A 22,205-nucleotide genomic window follows, 5' to 3' on the forward strand; every position below is an offset into this window, starting at 1 on the left:
GCAGTGATGAAAATCATCCCCTTTTTCTCTATATTCCTAAGAAGGGAAGTCTAGTCAGGTAACTTGGACTTAGGTATTTCCTGTAGTTGCACAAAGACAGAGAAGTATTCACCTGAAAAGATAACATGACAACCTGTCCTTTTCTAAAAAGGAAGATTTTAATGCTTCCGTGAATAATTAGTAATAGAGAGTCCATAACTTGAGTTCAATGAGAAACATTTTAGTCCCTATTCAAAATGAAAGCAAAAAGTTTTAAAATGGTCAGAACTATTTCATTGTATTATGTTGTGCTTTGTATCTAGTGCTCATGTTACACAACAGCTAGTTTAAAAATACTATAAGCCAAACTGTTTAGAAGTGACAGTGCATTGGAGTTAGTTGCAAATAATTTTTGTCACTTTCTTGTATCTTACAAGCTGCTTGTATTAGAATAAATGCACTCTCTTCAAAAATGTTGGAGACCACACCAAGTGCTGGTGTATGTAGAATAGCGTAACACTGCACCTTGTCAGTATGACAGAGAACTAAGGATATTTCAAATCAAGGTAGCAATTTGAAAGTTACTGCGGAAGGGAATGTATTTTCTTATCAGCCCCTTATATTCATAAATTGGACAGAGAGCATGTGCAGAAACAAAATGCACGTCTTCCACAGAACCCAAATGTTATGGTTCATTAAACTCTTCTTTTCTGCTCTTGAACTATTGTGGTTGTCAAAATCTGATAACTGGACTTCATACGCAAATGGAAAATTCAGATGACTTGACCGCTGTGCTGTTTATATTGAGAGTTTCTGAAATTTTCTATGTCTTATGCTATGCTTAAATAGCCAAAGACTGTGAGCTTTTGTGTAGTTATTTTGAGACTGATATCTATAGAGTGTGTGCATTTCCACCTTCTAGATAAGTGCTAACCAAGGAGGAAGTATTAACTTAATTAATTGTTAAAGGCATGTGTCTTTTCATACAGTGGATCTGTGTGGCAGCTAGTTGCTTTGTCAGCTTCAGAAACAGCACACTAAAGAACATCTTGTTTTTCTAAATGTTTGTTTTTTTACACTTTATGTAATTTTCACATAGACTGCAGAGTAAGTCTGCTGCTGACTTCTAGAGGGTACCTCAGTAACCACTGAAATGCTCATCTGCTTTGGTTCAATTTTGCTTCATAGCAAAATGGAAGAAAAAAGGTCCATAAATTACACAGGTGAGGTTGCTGTTGTCCAAATAGTTTGATGGTGAGGTACTCATATTAGTATTTGGCAAGCTGTATGGCAACCTTGAGTGATAAAGAGTATGAAAATCATATTGTACATTGAAATGAGAAAATGAGCTCTGCTTACTTTTTGTTGTCTGATCCTGCTGACATTAATTATCAAAATATACTCATTGTGAAGATATACTTTTGCCATTACTGGAAGCAAATATAATTTCCTACATAAGGTCAAGAGGTTTTCCTTTTAATGGGATAAGGATTTTCTCCAATACACTTGTACTCAATCATCACTCTAAAACTTTACAGAAACAATAAAACCAACAACCAAAACCCACGCAAAATGCTAGGAAATGATTCTTCTGTGCATTGGCTCAAATTATTTATTCAATTGACAGCTCAGTCTGCTACTGAATGGATACCTTTTAAATTAAATGGAATGTTTGAAGCCTTGAGTGTTCATATATTCTTAGCTTTTCGTCCCAGGAGCAATAGATAAATGTTTTAGAAGATCATAATCTAACAGAGCTTCCATATGTGTTCCAAAATCATTTTCACAGCTGTCTGATACTTTTCTCTCAGTTATCTTCGTAGTATTTTAATTTTAGTACTACTTTTCCTGACAGCTTCTCAAAGTATGTTTGACTTATCTCTTGATAAATGTCATGCTAAAGGCAAAATAGTAGGACAAGCCCTACTTTCAAAATGAGCAGCAATTTAATTTTATTAGTGCCAATTCTATAGTTTTGTTATGCAAACAAAATCTTAGCAAGGTTGCTGTCAAGATGACCATGTTTCCCCTTGTGCCAAAGCTAACAGTGGAGATGTATGCTTGAGTGGCTTGGAATGTTTTTTTCACCATGTGAATGAATATAGTGAGGTGAACTGAGCTCACCAGTTAAGCTGACAGCAGTCTTCCATCCAGCTCTAATGGCCCACTTTGAGACTCTTGCTTCTGTGCTGAGGCAAGAATCAGATCTTAGAGTTAAAAAGATACATCACCAATCAATAATTCCTAATTGCAAGTTAAAGACCCTAAATAACAACTTAAAGCACTTGGATGTTACTAACTTTCTGCAGGGGAAAAAAATATGTGGAATTTACACTTGTTTCCATGGAAACATAAAGAATGGGCAAAACCCCAAACACTGCATATATTTATTTATAAAATGCATTCACACAATCATCATATATTTGAAGTCTCCCTGAACCCTTTTATCCCTCCCACTGCAGTTACAAATCTGAGACTTGGAAGTTCTTGATGCCATTCTGTCAGTGCTTCTCGTAGGCATTCGCTGTGACATACTGAGTGTATTGGATATGAAAGAGAGAGTTACAGCCTTCAGATTAGAACTAATCTAAAGTGATGGCCACTGTTATTCTTCTGCATGACAATAACGTGCAAAATAAATATTTTGAAATGTTTTCTGGCGAGTAATTGGGTGGTGGGCAGAATACAGGTTGATATTTGAATATTCTTCCTATTTTTGATTTGAGTCAAACTTTCAGTTATTTATTATTAAAAGGCTCTGTGAGGAACAGTAAGTTATTTATGACAAGTATGGCTTATTAGTCACAGAATTTAAAATATGTATCTGCTTTGATACTCGTGGAGATAAACACTGTGTATTCACGAATTACTACAAGATGTGACAACTTCAGTTGTTTCAGTGTATTTTGGTTTTGTACACATCCCTCTTTGCCTATGAAGCTCTTGGTACTCCCAATCCTTTGTTTGCTTTCAAAGCACAGTTCTAGTGTGGCAGCGTCTTGAGAAGGCTGATAATTTGATTAAAATATCTGAATTTATTAAATGCTACCTGAATAGTTACAGAATTCAGAGACAGTGGAGAATTTTTTGTGGATTTAGGTGCTGTCTTGCTTTGCTGAAGTTGATGGGGAAAAAAATCCCATTGACTGCAATAGACTCATAGTTATTCACAAGTTGCGTGCATTTCTTACTGGTATCACCTTGAAAAAGCATATCTTTAATGAACTGATTGTGTGAACAAACTATCCCTCTTCGATCTGAATCTGCTTTCAAGATTATTCTTCTTCAAATCATGTAAGTGAAATAGCAGTAAAATATTCTTGTATTTCATTAAGCATTAATAAATGAGTTGGCTCCAGTAATTTGGCAATAGTAATCACAAACAGCTCCAATATGCTTTGCTAATCATTGATATCAGCCTCGCTCACTAGTAGAGAGGTGGTCATTGCATTAAAGGAGGAGATGCTGCACAGGCTTCTCATAAACATAATTAAAAGTAGTGATGTGATATCTGCTCTGAATTTCAATTCAAGACAAAGGTCATCCTGAATTTAACAAACGCAGAATATACACAGGCAGTGTCAGACATAGTGGTTTTGTTTTTGCTGTTATTTTTGTTTGGCTTTAGGTACAATAAAATAGAAATCCTGACAAGGAACAAAGGGTTACTTTTAGATTGTGTGCTAAAGAAAAATAAAATTACAGTGGATTTTGTTGATCGATATAGGAGGAAGAATGAACTTGACAGGAAGCTGCAGTGCAAGAAAGATAACTGGATGATCTGGAAAACAAAGCAAGCATGTCATTTAAAGTAGTTTTAATGAAATAAATTACGAGACAATCCTCAAAACAAATTATTTTGATCTCTGTGAAGTATGCTGTGTTAGAGTATTTGCTGCTTATGTGAGTTCTGCTTGCATTAGTTAAACCATATGAACTTCTCAAAACAGTTCTCTTTGGCATAATATAATAACAGTTGGTTAACTATTGACTCTTCAATGATTTACCAAAAATTATCTGTATTAATTGGGGCTTGTAATTAGTTACAGATAAAAATTCAAGAATATAAATAGCAAATGCTAATTATGATTAATATAATTTTAGACTCTTCAACCAATCAAATGCAATCTGGAAGAGTATTTTAACTTCCAAAAGTTGATTTTTCTTGGAGTATTTTCAGGAACTGTTCTGTGTCACGTGTTCCCCTTTCCCCAATACTTCGTAGGGACGCTAATGCACAAATACATGGAACGTTTGATTGAACAAATACTTCTTCCTTTTATTCATCACTCCAGATTGTGGTAATGTTTCTGTGTTTGAGTTTCTGTCTTGGCAGCCTTTCTTCACTCTTTAGTCTGATTCGATTAGAAGGCACTTTCATTTAGCAAGTATGAACCAGCCCTATCCTCCATGAAACTAAGATATGTCTTTGTTGCTGGTGAGTGTTGTACCGATCAGGAAGTTGCTTTATAAACCCAAGTGACCTATTGTATGGAAATCTGGTAATTAAAACCATATCAGTTCCCTATATGGTCATGTTTTATGTACTTAGCTAATGTTGTGAGGAACAAAACACGAGGGCAGTGAAATTACAGGTTTCCTGGTAGTTAAAGAGATTTAATGCAGTGTTTTTTATTCTGATTTTATTATTATTATTATTGAGATTTATATCTCTGCCAGCCCTTGGGCACTGCAGTAGAGTGAAACTGAAGGAAAAACAAACTCTTGGACTACAAAAGAGGGACATAATAAGATTAAACCTTAAATTGGAAGAGTTCACAGTGTCTTTTTAAGAGAGAATCCTTCAGTTGTAGTAGTCAAAGTTCTTTCTGCAGCAGAAGTGGGAGACTATCTGCTCCGGCACACCAGAAATTCCTGACAGCAAAGAGTGCAACTCACTGCCAGCTGTTTTCAATAGCCATGGCTAAGAGTTTGTCAGGGAGGCTGAAATGTGTGGAGGGCTGTGGTTGTTCTTCCTTGTCAAGAAGTGGGACAGCTGCAGAATGTCTGGGGACTCCCTGCCTCTAGGTGGCTGTGTGAAGTGATCTGACACGTCTCACACTGCTGCAGATTTACTTGCAGATGTATTTGCTTCGAGCATTAAGTGCCTTTTTCCTTTTAAAATAGAGGATAGACAAGAGAAGATACTGATAATGCAAGACTACAGATATATTCTGATTGAAACCTACTTTTGCTGCAGTCTGCTTGTGCTGCAAATGGTGCAGAAAGCCAGTGGCAGTTTATGAAGGTGCACTAGGGGAGGTAGGTGGGAGCATGTGGAGAGGTAATGGCAGAGGTGACATGTAAAGTATTAGAATGAGTGACCAAGTTTGGTGATCGCTCCAGCGTTAACTCAGTGGTTATCCTTTGCTCTCTTTTTTCTTTTCCCTCTGCAGTGTTACACAACACATTACACAACATGTTTTGTTTAGCAGATGTCTCCAGTGGCATCCCTGAGAACGGAAGGGGAGGCACTGCCAAATTCATGGAATTCTTCCCTATTCTTGGTGTCAAGGATGACCATTTCATATTGCAGATACCACACTGGTATCTTCTCTATAATAAACATAAACATTGTTGTTGTTTTAGCAGTACTGGTGACTTACTGTGCATTTCCAAAACTTTCTAAGCAGTTGGATTGTTTTTTAAAGGCAACATTTGTTGGAATTTTTAGCAAATTCTTGAATACGCAAGTGCTCTAAAATGAGGTCATATTTTAGGGGGTTTTTATTACCCTTAAGAAATAATGTGTTACTTTACATAATTCATGCGAGTCTCAATGACTTGACTTAACTGAAAACAGTGACAGTACTTTAGACCCTAGTGATTATCAGAGGTACATGTTTTCCACTGTAAAATGTGCTGTACTAGGCTACATATTTTAACTTGAATTCTGAATGTGGATAAATGTCTTTGGTATTAGAAAATGTAAAATAGAGTTTTTAGGCTGAGCCACTCAATACAGAGATTTTAATATAATAGAGTGTGTTTGCAAAAAGAAAAAAAACCAACCAAACAAACAAAAAAAAAAACAACAAAAAACCCTAGGACTTGTGGATAATAGCAACACTATAGGCAACAGTACAGAAAAGTAGTTGATAATTATTTGTTCAAAGCTTTTGTATATGTTTAACCACAAATGACTGCTAGTATACTGCCAAAAACCATGTTTGATCTAAACTCGAGCCATATACATTAGGAAAAGGGTCACATATTTGTGGTAGTTCTTCAGCATTTTAATCATAGTGATTTTGACTATGGGATTGAATGTATCCTCAGGAAGTTTGCTAATGACAGTAACTTGAGTGGTGCAGTCAACACAGTAGAAGGAAGGAATGCCATTCAGAGGGACCTGGACAGGCTTAAAATGTGGACTTATAAGAACCTAATGAGAGCTCAGCAAGGCCAAGTGTAAGGTATCATGCTTGGGTCAGGGCAATCCCAGGTATGAGTACAGGCTGGAAGAAGAACCCCTTGAGTATAGCCCTGTAGAGAAGGACTTGGGGGTCCTGATGGATGAAAAGCTGAATGTGAGCCAGCAGTGTGTGCTTGCAGCCCAGAAGACAACTGTATACTGGGCTGCATAAGAAGAGGAGTGTCCAGCAGTAAGAGGGAGGTGATTGTCCCCTTTACTCTGCTCTAGTGAGGACCCATCTGGAGTACTGCGTCTGAGCTTGTGGACCCCAGCACAAGAAGTATGTGGAGCTGTAGGAACAGATCCAGAGGAGAACCGTGAAGATGATCAAAGGGTTGGAGCACCTCTTTTATGAGGAAAGGTTGAGGGAACTGGGCTTATTTAGCTTACAGACGGGAAGGTTCCTTGGAGACCTCATTGCAGTCTTGAAAGAAGCTTATAGCCAGGGGGGAGACTGATGTTTTGTGCAAGTAGATATTGATGGGACAAGGAGAAATGGATTTAAACTAAGAAATGGGAGGTTTAAGCTAGGTGTTAGACAGAAAGTGAGACACCGAGACAGGCTGCCCAGAGAAGTTGTAGATGCCTCATTCCTGGAAGTGTTCAAGGCCAGGCTTGATGGTTTCCTGGGCAGTCTGATCCTAGTGGCTGTCCACTCTGCTCACAGCAGCAGGGCCAGAACTAGATTGCCTTTGAGGTCCCTTGCAACCCAAGCCATTCTGTAATACATGACACTAGCAGTGGTCCACTTTCTGGTATATATAATTAGTGTGATATAGTGTGCTGTGATTACTTGTATTTGCTGTGCTGAAATTTGTATAGTAGTGATGATTGTGCACAAAACTGTAATAGCATTGGAGACAAATTGTTTTACTTCAGTTTTGTAAAATGCATTTATAAATGTATACAATTCAATTTGTATATTTTTTTCAACTGTGTATAGAACATACACATTTTGAAGTTGTTTCCTGACATTTTTTTAAAGCTTTTAAAGTGAAGATTTCTCAAGTGTCTTTGATGCAGTTTTTTCCCCTCTTTATCAAGCCTGTGTGGCAGCTCTCCTGATTGCACGGCACAGGATGAATGTAGGGTTGTGACTTGGGATGGTGACACAAGAGATGATCTCAGTTTAGGCCCCCAGGCTCTTGTTTGTAGGTTCAAATGGGCAGTGTGAGCAGTCAGGGTTCCAGAGCAGGAAACAAGGGCAGTGTTTGTATGTGTCGTTCATGAATTTTTTTACGTCTGTGTGTAAATGAAGTTCCCTAGTATAGTCTTCCAGTGGTAACTGTCCAGTCTTAATAGAATGGTCAGTCTAACATTATAGTGGACTCGCCTGTGCTAAAATAGCTATTGCATGACATTTAGTATTAAGAAGCTCCAGAAGGTTTATTCATCAGAAGCCAACAGATGGGTATGCCAGTGTGCAAGCAAAGTGTGCGAAGCAGGTAGACAGAAAAGTTGGAGGCTGTGTTGTGGCTAAAGGTGAAGGAGGTAGGCACTAACTCTGAAGTTCTGTCCAATTATTCTTACTGCGATAGGATTTGCTATTGAGATGCATGTTGTTTACAAGAGACTAAAAATACCAGTACCTCTTAGTCGTTGGGTTATAGAAACTCTTCTTCCTTGCCACATATTTTCTTTCTTCTGAGAGTCACTACCTTAAGCTTGAGCTCAACCATCTAAGGATAATTTGACTTGGAAAATGTTCACTGCACTTTACACATGATTGACTTCAACTGTTTCAACAGTCAAATACTCTGAATGTTGGTAGGTTTTGCTTGAATGGAAACCACAGCGTGATGGATTTAATGTCTCTGAATGTTCAGTGTTGGTTGCTATCCTGTTACAGCTGTAGGAAGTATGATGGGAGTTGTCTTATGGCTGAGGATGTTACTTTGCTTACCTCAATTGCTTAAAAATTTACATCTGAATAAGTTCTGAAGAGATCTTCTCTGACAAGTCCGTTAAAGAAAGTATAAAGTATAATTATTTAGTTACTAAAAATATCTTTAATAAAAAATTGCTGATATTGCCTTGTGTTATTCATTGAATTTAAGCACCAGAAGCTGTAGAAGAGAAATGCCTTTTGAGGAGGCTGTGATTTGTAATCTTGGTCACTAATCAGGCAGATGAACACTTCGTGTGCTGCAATGTAATAATTATTCAGGCTTTCTGTAGGAATACACTGTAGAGACGTAACGGTTACAGCATAATAAGGGTTTGTTGTATTTGTCTGTCTCCGTGGAAGTAGTGTTCCTAGAATTTTTATTGACCATTGACTTTTGTGGTGGTGTTCTGAGTAGTTAAAATAAAGATAGGCTGAGAAAAAAACCGGAGACCAAAAGACCAGTGCTTTCACTCTACAACAAGCTTGGATATTTTTAAACCTAAAAAATTATAAGTTTCACTTAAATGTACATAGACTAAAGATTTACATTATGTGTAGAGAGAATCCTTACAAAAATTATCATAAAACTAAATGAAGTTTTAGAATAAGGAATGTTCTAATGTTGTTGCTGAGCAGATTCTTAAAACTTATAAGAAAGAAATACAACATTTGAGAGTATTGTTGTTATTATGTATATCACGTACCAGTGAGAACTCAGGAAGTTGAGTTCTGAAATTTGAAGGTTATCACCTCTACTTCCTCTGAAGCAGGCAATTAATGAGTAAAATATTCACAAGTAAACCATGAAACACATTCTGTAATGGAGCTGTTCCCATTGAGGTTACCCATTTATCATTTTATTCACTCAGTTATTAAAGCATTCTCATACTGAGAAATGTAACTTGAAAAGCAATCGGTAAGAAGTTTTCTCTTGCATGATTTAGACAGAGTCACAAGTGGGAGTAAAGTAACTGCACACAATGACTTCTGATGGAAAGTTGGTCTTGAACACACACACACACACACACACTTAAATGCATACACTTGTAAATGTATACAAACTATACTTGCTCTTTATGACTCAGGGCATACAAGTGAGATGAGACTGACTTTAGCTAATTAAATTCCTCCCCAATATAAGTTTGAAAATAATAAGAAAAGTGTTTGTTTTGTACAGAACTATTGATGTAGACTCAAAATTCATTCCCTGTCAAAGACTAATTTAGTTTTCGAAGGCAGATAGTATTTAAAAGATTAGCTTTTGCTAAATTAAGTTAAAGTAAGAAATAAAATCAACAACAAAAACTCTAGATTAGTGGGGTGTGTTTTCTAATTGGCATTATTTTTATCGTTGATCTACTTTATAGAATATTCTACTTGCCGGTCTGTGCTGCATCCCATATCTGCATTCTCTTAACAAGAATGATCCTGCTGTTACTGATACTTCTGATATGCACTGTCGGTCTTAGCTTTCCAGCATCAGTCTTGCTGGTATTTATGTAAATATTTTTAAGCTTATGCATATCTCAAATCCTTGTGTTTATCCAAGCTCTCATCTTCCATAATTTCAATGCACTCAAACCTTGTTTAGGTATTCAAAAGACACATGCAAGATATTTTGTACAGTTCTGTACAATATCATAAATCTTTTTCCGGGTGTAAAGGCTGACTTCAAGTCAGAAAAAGCTCACCATGTGCACTTCTACTTTGATACAGAAAAAGTGATGTGCATCTAAGTAGTTGATTTGACAAGGACTTCAGTTTGTGAATGGGAAATACTTAATCTGTTGCTTGCAGATCATGCTAGTTTATACTTTTAAGAAAATACTTTGGTCTTCAGAACTGTTTGACTTGTAAAAATAAGATTAATCTATTATACTGTTTTTCACTCAGAGAATGGTGATGCACTGTAACAGGTTGCCCAAGCAGGCTGTGGATGCCCCATCCCTGGAGGCATTCAAGGCTGGACTGGGTGTGGCTCTGGGCAGCCTGGTCTGGTGGTTGGCGACCCTGCACATAGCAGGGGGGTGGGAACTAGGTGATCATTGTGGTCCTTTTCTTTTCAGGCCGTTCTGAGATTCTATGATAAATGTTGAATTCCAGTTGTGAAGGAGGTCTGTGGAGTCTTAAAGAAGTGTTGCTGTTTCAAGTGCTTGCAATAAGAATTTGGGAAAAATTGTCTAATGAAACTAGACCTTATACTTATTGGTTGCTAAATATTGTGAAGTTAGGAAGCTGTTATAATATGGATTGTAATTAGTGCTGTTACAGGCGGTAGCTCATATCAGTTTTTTAACCATTACTTGCATATACATTGACATTGAAATTGGTGGCTGTGACAAATGACAGCTCTCTTTTTGCCTTCACAGCCAGCCCAGCCTATTGCTGCCGCAGCCCCTGTAGTCCCTCTTAGGGTGGTATCTCATCTCCCAAAGCTTCTTCCTTCAGGCACTGGCTGCTGTTTGCTACTCCCAGAGCTTCTACTCCAGCAGCTCCCAGGGTGTTGGGCTCAGTTGTGATGTCCTGTTTGTTACTTGACATTCAACTGTTGTGTGTGCAGTTCAGTTCTTATAATTAAAGAGGCAATACACTGGTGTTTTGTTTTGTTTTTGTAATTAAAAGGCATCTAAGAATTTAAATTTAAAAACATATTTACTTTCTGATGAATCTCAACACTAACATAGTCTAGCAGTATTTTAGTTCACATGCTGGAAGTCCTTTTCTTGAAGACTGTTTTTTCTTCATGTTATTTTTAGCAGTTCCATCACATCACAGGAGAATATTCTGCAGAATCTTGCATTGGCAAGAGGTGATCAACCTGCCGGTGGTGGTCTTTTAAGCACTAATGCCTATGAATAATCACTCTAGCCTGTGAAGTAAATATCTCAGTAAAGGAAGGTGGTCCTGGGGATCCAACTTACTGCAGCAAAGCTTGTGTTCTAGGCATATGTCTGCTAAAGGTAGAATAAATTATGTAAAGCAGGTCTCATACCTACTAGCGAAACATCTAACAGAGCCAAGGACTGCACTTGAAATGTGTCTCTTTAAAGAAGCATTGCTTCAAAGGGATGATGATCAAAGCATGAATAAATTCCCAAAGGACATGGAAATCTATGCATAGAGCATAGAGAGATTATACTCCAAATGCTAACAATGAATGTTCAGTTATTTGGTATCTGGTTATTATATAATAATAGATATGTATGTGAAACGTCTTAATTTTGCTGTGACAGCTTGACTGTATTCCCAGTTGTTAAATATTTCAAAGCTTATCTTACATATATTCATAAACAAGATGAAAGTGTTAATTCTAATTAAAATGATACACAGTTCAGTAGCAGCCTTAATAAAGTCCCTGTGGAACAATAAATTTAATAGCAGTCTTTCTTTTCTGCAGGGCCAAAATACAGATTTCAATTTTAGTATAAACTGGTCATCATGGAAAAACTGAGTAGTCAGGACTGGAAATGGTTTTTTCACATTCAACTGTCTGTATTGGCAGTTAGTGTAGGAAACTGGAAAGACAAAACCCACTTTTTAAAATGCTGTTTTAATTGCAAAAATGTTGGTGTTGCTCACTGGGATATCAGTGTTGTATAACAGTTGTCAAAGTATTTTTTTCTTATTTTTCTAAATCAAAATAGATGTATCACCACTTTTGAAAGAAAACACAAACGTTGCACAGTTGCACCAAGTCAGGAGGCAGCCAAGACAGGGAGGAGAGAGCTGGGGAAATGCTTAGAGTTGTGTTTGGACAGTAACATTTAGGGTGCCCGTAAAGGGAAATCCAGAAGTAGGAGAATGTTTGCTTCCTTTTCTAAATCACAATAAGGATTCTTCAACAGTAAATTAATAATGTATGTGATTACATCTGCTTGCACTTCATTTTGCCTCTTTACATTGCATAGTTTATCTTAGTTGTTTTGAATTATATGCATTATTGCTGTAATTAACAGTTCATAAAAAACAATGGTAGTAAGAAAAATTCTGTGTTGTGAAGGACTGAATCTGTAAAATCTCTTTTTCAATTCTCTGTAAGTTTGGATTCTTTTCTAAGAATGAAATTTGTATTGATGAAAATGTTTTGGCTTTTTTCCTTTGTGCTATTCATTTTACGATGTCCTCCTTAAATATAATGAATTATAGTGGTGATTATGTTGTAAAATTTTTTTAAGTGACTGTGAGGTAGAAAACAAACAAACAAACAAAAAAACAGCAGAAAAAAACTTAAGCAGGGACAGGAGAGGAAAAAGAAGGCTATTTAAGTCCTTGTTAGTGGTATTACAGAATATGGTAAATGAGTGGTGAATGTGGAATGGAATGACGGGATGAGGTGGAAATCATATTTTTGATTGTGACTGAAGATGTTTCAAGAAACACTTTGAAAGGTGATCTTGGACAATGGAAATGTTTGCTCTCCTGCCTACTCTACATGGTGATTGCTTGTAGCCACTGAACCCTTAAAGGGTGTACAGTACATAATTATAATATGAAAGTGACTTACGGATATGTTAACAACTTTAATCGCATAGCAGGATCAAGCATTGTATTTCTTTAAAATAAAATTTGGCCTAAGTTTGAAAATAGGTTATTTTAATGTTTGTATTCTTACTGTTCTGCCCTGTGGATTTTTAGGGATTGTTCATAAATTTCAGTGGTAAACTAAAAACAAGGCAAATTCCATCCTCCAGAGTGTTTTTGGAACAAAACCAGTGGACAGTTATTATAAGGTAGAGACAGTTAAGAGTGTGGTTTAGCTAATGAAAATAGCAAAATGCAGTGTGACTTCATAGCTGAGATGAATAGGAAGTAGACATTATCTAGCTGTAGGGTTAGTTTGCTATGGCAGTGCAAATGCACCCACACATGCATATTCAAGAGAGAAGCTGAGTACTGACATATGTGCCATCTTTAATAAAACTGTTGGTTTGTGGGGTTTTTTTTAGAATTTAGTTTGCATGGAATGAGAGTAGTGTGGCTGAATCCTTTCTGCTGATTAGGCTACATTGCTTCTTTTTGTTGTTGAATCCAGGGGGCAGTCAGAGTGCTAGTCAAGTATTAAGAGGGCAGACAGCATGAATGGCCAAATGGCCAAGAAGCCAAGGGCATGAAAGTGAGATGGCGGTGGGGATGTTGTTTTAGTGTTCGCACACCTTTTACTTATTTATCAGTCATATTAGTGTCACCTCTTTATTGGTGTTGCAGTGTTCAAGCTAGTTCTGCAAATGTCAGTGACATTGTAGACATCGTTGGTTAACATAGCTGCTCCCCAATGGCTGAGTTTGTAGAACTTGTTCTGAAATCAACGTGCTGTTATTTTACTGTAGCTAGAAACAGCTGCATTGTAAACATATCATAAAAACAGTCATTTCCTGTGCTGAAAGAAGTATTATATCAACAGTGTCAAAGCTGAAATTCAAAATGTTTGAAGTTTTGGGGTTGTTTTGTTTTGTTTTGTTTTGTTTTTTAACTTAAGTAACTCCCAGCCTTGTAGAAGTAAAAATACAATTTTTAAGACGTAGCAAATAATGACACAATCTACTGGATATTTACAGTTAGAAAAGGAATTATAGGTAACAACTGAAAGGATTTGCTTTCAAGGGAAGTCTGTGAAACTGTTATCCATGTTCCTGATTTATGGACTTTCCTAATGCTTGGGAATAAATTAGGTCAACCTGAAAAAAGTGAAGGTGCAGTAGCTCTAAAACAACCTATTGATTTTTGACCAAATCGCTGTCTGTGGTAATTTTTACAGTTGCCTGCATGCAAAAAAACCCACAGTGTCGTTGCTAGAGAAGCAGTGTTGGTAATTGTTACTTGGTTGGACCACATTGTCTTTACTTAAATGGTAACAGCATCAGCAGAACAGCTTAACCTGAAAATCAGCTTGCTCAAGGACAGGAGAGCAATGAAACTTCTCTTTTACTTTAGGAATGAGTAGCAGTAATATTGATGATGTTCCTGTAGAGTTTACTCTTGGCTTCAACTTCAAGAATGCAAGCTCTACATTTCCTTATATATTCTCTAAGATCTTCTTACAATTATTCTGCTTTACCTTTGTGAAGAATATTTTCTGGATTGTTGTTTGTTTCATATGTTTTTAACTTAAAAGAACAAAATAGGGATGAGAAAGATTGGCCTTAAGCAGCAAATAAATTGTTGCAGTAGCTGTAATTACTGAGAAAACTCCATGATAAAACTATCAAAGTAATAGTAGCTCCCTGTATCCAAAGCAGCTAGCAACAGAGAAATCCATGCCCTCATTTCCACTATGAATAACTAGATGTGGCAGGGACCCTGAAAAAGGGAAAACTTAAGAAAAATCTTTTTTTTTTCATGCTGGTGATGGATGGAGAACTCGATATATACAATAATTCAATACAATGTGTAATTCACTGAGTATGTTTAACATAATGGAAGTTAGCGGTACTATTCTGATCTTTACCAGCTTTGTCCAATTACCTTGTTTCATGCCTCATCAGAGTCTTCAACCAAGAAATAAAATTGTTTAATCGTTGCCACATTTCTTATAGTAATACTGTTTCTGAAATGTTACCTTACTGATGTGCACTGAGCTTTATACACTGAGCAACTAAACTCTGTACTGTGGCAGGGTGGGGGAAGAGAGGAAATGCTGTTTTCAAATGTGCAGAAGAAATTAGATTAGATGTATTTGAAAATCATTCTTGCTTGCTTCCCTGTGGGGTTAGTGCAAGCACTTTCATATTAGTAGCTATTTATGAGGCTTTGTTAGCTTTATTGTTTTTACGGTCACAAACTTTTAAAGCAGTTTGGGTCAGGTTTTAAAGTAATGTTAATGTTTGTAGCCACCTTGTCAGAAATGCACAGTATTGCAGTGTGGGAGACGCTGGTCTCTGCTGATTTGCTGTATGGTTAGTGGAGGCAGTTCAGCTGGTAGATCTAGAGGTTCAGAGCAGGAATTGAACGTAATGCTCTGTGACTCAACTGACGTCTGCTTTGACTTAAAGGTGATTCTCAAAGCAAACCCTCTGAGGCTGAACTTTGCATTTGTCTGTGTTGTTTCTGGGGTTATATAATGTAATTACCAGTGTGCTGAAATAAATAAATTATTAATTAAAAAAAAATAAAAATAGAGTGGAGTGATGGAGTGAATGTATTTTATTAATTAGCAGTATCCCTAAGATACTTCATTCTTCTTTCACACTTGGCGTTTAAATATTGTCAAGATGTTACATTTGAAAACATAATACTTCCCTCAGGAAAGTGTTGTGGCAGAACTTGCCCTAGTCAGTATTCATAATGCATCTGCCAAGGAGTGTTTATCTCTCTTCTCCCTCAGGTTGCGATGCTTCTCTTCTGAGGGGATGTCTGCTGGTCAGTGTATTTCTCATTCTTTCAGAACAAGCATTTGCATATCAAAGGCCTGATATGAGTAAACATACTTTATACTTCCATCTGTCATTCTCTTCCCATTGAGACACAAAATAAGAACAGCGTAGCAAGCAAGAGGTTCATTTTTCATCCTCTAATTCTATACCATTTTGCTTTGAATTATGAAGGATGTGTAGGTAGTTTTCTCTAGCTGTTTCTTTGTATTAAGGTCTTTTGACTGTAACTCTCCTAAAAATAAAATCACTGCTGTTCAAAGAAGTGGTTCTTCTGAGACAAAAGAGCACCTTCCTTTCTCATTACCTATCTCCGTATTTTGTAATGTCTAAAGGAACAAAAGCAATAATTTAAGAATGTCCTCAGTCTTTCTTCTTTAATGAAACTCAATTACAAATTTGATACTTCTAAAATAATGGGTGTAACTTCTTGATATCTACCTAAATGATAGGTTTTATTTTTCATCTCTTACTTTTTGTTAGTACAATATTTTCTTTTAATTTCAAGAAATGAGTTGTCCCAGAAGCTGTTATTAAGCACGTATTAGAGACTGCAAGCAGAAACTGGGTTACCATTAGTCTTGGTGTACGTGCTCTTTTTTATTTTGAAAGCTAAACTCTTTTATTTAGAGAACAGAAATGAGAACAGGTATGCAGCCTACCTCTGTGGCTGCCACAAACAACTCTGATCCCTAAATTTAACCACCAGCAATGTGCTGCCTATGAGAAATGTATAGACTTTCTATTATGGACTTGCTTTTGAATAACTTTGAGTAAGCTAATCAAAAAGCCCCTTGCTGGTGATTCATGGACAGAAATAACAATATTGTTTGTCTCATGGTTTATATCTACTTTCATCAATTTATATATTTGAAGACAGATATTAGATCACTATGGAGAAAACGTAATAAGGATGCTGAGTTTGTGTGGAGCTTTTAGACAGACTTTCTTCCAATAGATGAGAGATCTGGGACTGCAAAACACAACTCCAGTAGGCAGGAGAAAAAAGTTATTCCCAGCGTCCCAAGCCTCTTCGTGTTTTTTCTTGTTACACAATTTAAACAGGCAATGCCCTGGTGCTAGCAGGATCTCACAGGGCTGAGCAGCAGCACCACAAGGACTGCAAAGAAACGACTGTTCCTCTAGGTATTAACAACTACTGAGATGGTCTCTACAGGCTCAGCAGGGAAGAAATGTACTGGCCGTCTGCCTTCTCCCATTTCAGCATCTGTTTCCATGGAAGCAACATTTCTCCCCTTCAGCTTGTGTGATACAATTTCCAGGATGAAAATACGGATTCAGTGCCGAGTTTCTGCTCTTTTTCCCCTTTTCATTATTTCTGAAACTTTGCTGTTTCTAAGTTGGCAGGAGCTCAATGTGTTGTGACCAAACAGAAGATCAGCTGTGCTTTCCTTTTACTGTAGTTTGAAACTAAATCTAAATTTGCTACCAAACAGTTAAATCACCTTCGATAGAGAAGATAAGCTCTCAGACTCTTTGGAAGAGGGCTCTATTATGTTTTCACTTGTGTTTGTACTACACTGAACCCAGCAGGGTGACTAATCTCAGCTGGGTTCCTTGAGCAGTATTTTAAAGCAATAAACTTCTAAGATACCTTCTCAGTGGCTAACGATACTAGGCACAGTCATAAAGCATGCTCTGTTGTCCTTAAAGTCATCCCTTTGACAAAGGTTAGTGAGGAAGAAAAATTATCAACAGAATGTCTTCAGCTCTTATGTCCAGGCCACTAAAACAACAAGAAACCTACACACAAGAAAAGGAAAACAAATTCTCTGTTACAGATGTGTGTAAGAAGCTGGAGTTCTCCTTTCGCCCTTAATAAAGATTTCATAGGTTAAATTAAGGCCACGAGAAACACTGTGTGATTGCATAGCCTCAGTCATCTAACAGGTGTTGCTGAGTAAATTCTCCAGTGCCATGTGGGATGGGATGCAATCCAGCAAACTTTGTTATATCAGCTTTTTAGTTCTAGAACAGAAATGCCAGAAATAAGCCACTAGTATCGCAAGAACATTATCTACATACTGTAAGACACTTTGCTCCTTTTCTTCGTTATTTAACTTAATGCTATTTTTACCTGTACCGGGGGCAATACTGAAATAGTCAGGGCAATGTCTGCAATTCCTGGCACTAAACTGTCTCTATCAGGGATTGTTTTGTAGAGCTGTCTTCTTGTGGGCCTGTGGAGTCTGTGATAAGAGTTTGAAATAGAGCAAGTTTTGAGGGAAAGGTTTCAAAGAGTAACTTCCTGAACCTCCTAAGAGTGAAACTTCTTTCATAATCAAATTTAAATTCTGGAGGCCATAAATTGTGTATTGCTTTAAAGGCACATAGGTAATCCAGTATCATGCTTTATATGTACATAGCTTTATAAATTAGGGCAGCAATATAAAATGGCTTCTGGCTAGAAGTTGGTAGAAGTTTTGAAGTGTCATCTGATGGTGTCAGCATGATCTTAAGCATGAACAGAAGGCAGGCAGATAAACTCCCTACAAACCACAACTTACACATTATAATATCTTGTTAATATTCAGATACTGTGAATTCCAGTGACCTACGCTGAAGGTGACAACGTATGGAGTGATTTATGACCCAAGTTTTCGTCTGCAAGGAAAGTTTCCTAAGAAGCAGGAGATAGGAAAATAAATAAATAAAAAAATAAAAGGCCATTTGGGACACTGATGTTCCGTGAATATTCAAGTGGAGTAAAAAATAAATCAAAGCCCCTGTGCTTTTACCATGAAAAATGGGTGTAGTAGCCTTTTGACAGTAGGTGGAGAAGAAAGCTTGGCTTACTCAGGGCAGTCGCCCTTTTCAGGGGTAACTTGTGCGTGTATTGTTTTTGTTTCTTGAGCTGCTTTTCTTCTTGGAAGCCGCAAAAGATGGTTTTTGGGAAACAGGAAATATGACAAATCCTACTTTGCAATTAGTGCTGAGAATGAGCAAACTAATTCTGATGCTTAGCCATCTGCTTATGCTTTATAGTGATAATTATTTTTGTCCAGTGGGGTTTGTGATGTAATAAAGAACATAGAATAGATACTACCCGTGACTTCAGCATAAAAAGATGTGCATGATTCGTCAGTATTTTTAAAATGTATATACTTTAGCAACATTAGAATAAGAGATTCAAATTCAACTAAGCAGGTATTTTGAATTCTGAACCATATATTCAAACGTAACTATGGCAAGTTTGGTTGTTATAAAAAGACTACCTTGGTAAAATGGAAGAGATTTTAAATGGGAAATACTTTGAAAAGTCTAAAAAAAATAATAAAATGTGTATACTTGTGTATATATATGTATGTATGTATGTATGTATATGTATGTATATATATTTGATTTAGTGAAATAGAACAAGCATTTAAGATTTGATACGTTTTTTTCACAAAACATCTGGAAGAGTTCAGATTAGTTTGAAAGCAGCTGTCCATTTCACCTAAATTTCAAACATCCTCGTGATCAGAAAATCATAATGACTGAAAAGCAGCAATGCAAAGTAGGACAGAAATGTCTAACCTGGGCTTTTATCCTTCGTTTTGCTGCAGGTGGCAGCAAAGCCAAGAAACATTATGCAAACAGAGCCATGGTCTCAAGTATCAATATTCTTTTATTCCTTACAATAGATAAAAAACTGGTTTTAAGTGCTAGCTTGCTAATTTTTATTTCAGTCTCTGCATAAAATCTTTTCAGAACTGTGAAAAATAAAGCACATTTCAGTAACACCCAATAGCATATAAATAGATACTGACAAGATTGGCAGTATATTTAAAATATGGTCTCCAAGTGGGAATGTTGGGTTATATTTTGTTTATTTGTTAAAGTTTAAATGAATCTTCTCAAATGCCATTTGGTCATGGAAAATTCAAAATATGTTTTCAATTCCATCATGGATTGGATTAAAATGTAGCATTCCTAGAGTAAAAGTGCAAGGTGAGATTTTACAAAAACATTTCTGTATGCACCTCTGTTTCAGAAGGGTACCCCACTGAGACTCCAACAAGACTGGAATCCTAATTAAAAGAAATGCATCTATTTTTACATTAAAAAGTCTTTAGCAGTCTTACCACCTCTATGATATTGAAATAGCACTGTACAATGAGTACAAAGGGTCTGTCTGAATTGCTGTAACAGTTCAAACTGATCTTAACCACTGTAGTTGATTTTTTTTAAGGTAAATTGTTAGCCCAGAGGTTAATGGAGGAAGATCATACAACAGCTCCAGGAATGTAGGACTTTACAAGGTCAACAGTGTTGTGAAATTGGGCTTGAAAAGAAGGAACCTAAGCTGCTTGAATTTGTTTGGGCAGTTGCAGTGTCAGAAGTGAGAAGGCTTTCTGCTGAGAGTACATCAATTACGATATTGATTTAGCCAGAAGCTGAAGGAAAAGAGGATTGAGAATTTCTAATTTAACAAGAGGTTTGTTTGAAAAGAAAGACACATAGTGCAAACAGTTCACTATTGGAGGAATGAACCTGAATAGCATGATGGAGGAATGAGAACAAAAGTTGAGAAGTCAGATGGTTTCCATCTTTGGGAGCAAAATAGTGATATTCTTTAGAGATGTATGAAGTCTAAGAAAATAGATGTTTCAAGAATTTACACCTATTGCCATATTTTGTTTTTCTGTTATTTATATTGATCAAGTGCTCTGGTCATAGAACAGAAACCTGATTTTTGATGTGCTGGGCGAAAGTTGCCAAAAAATATTGGCAAGGTGCTTACATAAAAATACAATTAGCTTTAGTACAAACACACGTGCAAATGCAAGGAAACAAGGGTATGTTGTTGGGCAATGCAGTCTATGGTCTTACAGAGAATTATCTTTAAAAATAATAATAATAAAAATTGCAGGCTTTCTAGAATAAGTGTAATGGAGTTTTTCATTGGGAATAATGAAATAACTTCTCAGATGTTTACTGAAAGGAGAGAAGCAGAGAAGCTCCCAAGTGGGATGGTGACAGGTTCTTAATGAGGGTTGGCATCTGAAGCTGACCAAAGATGGCAGACTTGGCAGTAAGCTGAGGTAAGTATGCTTGGGTGGGCCAGGCACAGCTTTCACAGAGATAAGGTGCTTACCCTTGATGTTATAATAGGGGTGGGCAAGGAGGAGAATAGAAGGAAAAATGGGGATGCAGAAGTATTCAGAGTGATCTTTGCAGCAGTATTCTAAGCAATCGTGAGCAGACTGCAAATCAGATAGCAAAATGTTTGCTAAAACAAAAGAGAAAGTGTTGCAGTACTTTGATTTTAATAAATGAACATGATTGAGCAGACGTCTTGGGGAAACAGTAGGAAAATGAAAATAAGTTTGTTTGAAAAATCAAAGTTTGTTTGACAAAAAATACTTCCTGGTCTTAAGGACTACCTATCAATAAATTCTTCCCCCAAACACCCTAATAATGGTGATTGTTAAGTGCTAATTAATAAGATTAAGTAGAGAGCAGAAAACTTTAATGTAGTGAATACAAAGAGGAGCTCAGTGGTCACAGATGTTACTTAAAAATAATGACCTAGCAACAAGAATTTCAGCTTTGCCATGTAACACTTGACCTTTTATATGGGACGATACATTCTTCCAGGGTTAATTTGCAGACTTTTAGGGATCTGATTATGATTTGTAGTCTGCTTCTATCTCCATGTGGTAAGAAAATTTTGATCCTGGTTTTATTGGTTGATATTAAATCTCAATAGGAATTTTTTTTTCATGTAATGCACTATTTTGTGGTGCACTTTGCTTTCATGACCTTGAGCATTAATTTTTCATCTTGCCCCTGTGCAGCAATGAATTTAGTCAACACATTCTTAGTATGGATAACCCTTCTGCAATGTATCTTGGGTGCCTAGTCTGTGTACTGCTGAAATCCAATGGGATCTGTGCTCTCACAGTCAGGCTTAGCGCTGCTGGGGCCTGAAAGAGTGCACACACATTCCTTTCTAACAGAGAATTTCTGCATGATGTCCTTCATTTTTCTCAGAACAATCTGTGATGACATAAATCTGATCCCTGGAGAGAAAACTGTTGAGCTACCTAAGAGAGTGCCTTACATTTACGGTTTAAGTGTAAGTGATGCTACTGAGTGTAGAGTATCCTAGTCAAGAACACTTAATATATAAAATTATATTATAAGTCTTGGTTAATATACAAAGATCAGTATTTGAAGATAGTGATACTGTACATAACAATAAGATTTAAAAACAAAACTAAACAACAAAGCTAAAAATTGTCTAGGCAATTTGTACTGCTAGCAATCATCCGGTACATTGCTTTCTTCAATCGTTATAAAGACAAATTCCTGATGATTTTCATGGAAATGGAAATGGAATGAGTCTGCTTAATACAGTTACTTAGTGCCAGCACAGGTGTGGTTCACACAGCACTGTGCCTTGGTCTTATGACAGTACTTGTTAAATTACAACCTTTGGTCTTCCTGAGCTTACCTAACGTATTGGTGCCATCCGTAGTACTGACCCAAAGGACTCAGGGCACTGGGATCCTGGCACCTCCTGCTTTTTTTCGTTGGCTATCAAAGC

The 22,205-nt window shown here is 36.8% G+C and overlaps 1 protein-coding gene across 8 annotated transcripts in view; it reads left to right on the forward strand.

Annotated features, from left to right (window-relative positions):
• Positions 1–22,205, forward strand: part of LOC107321707 (ephrin type-A receptor 6) — a 438,332-nt gene that overhangs the window by 111,452 nt on the left and 304,675 nt on the right. The gene's annotated exons all lie outside the window — the stretch shown is intronic.

The sequence above is a fragment of the Coturnix japonica genome, chromosome 1 (genome assembly GCF_001577835.2).
Source record: "Coturnix japonica isolate 7356 chromosome 1, Coturnix japonica 2.1, whole genome shotgun sequence".
NCBI lineage: Eukaryota > Metazoa > Chordata > Aves > Galliformes > Phasianidae > Coturnix > Coturnix japonica.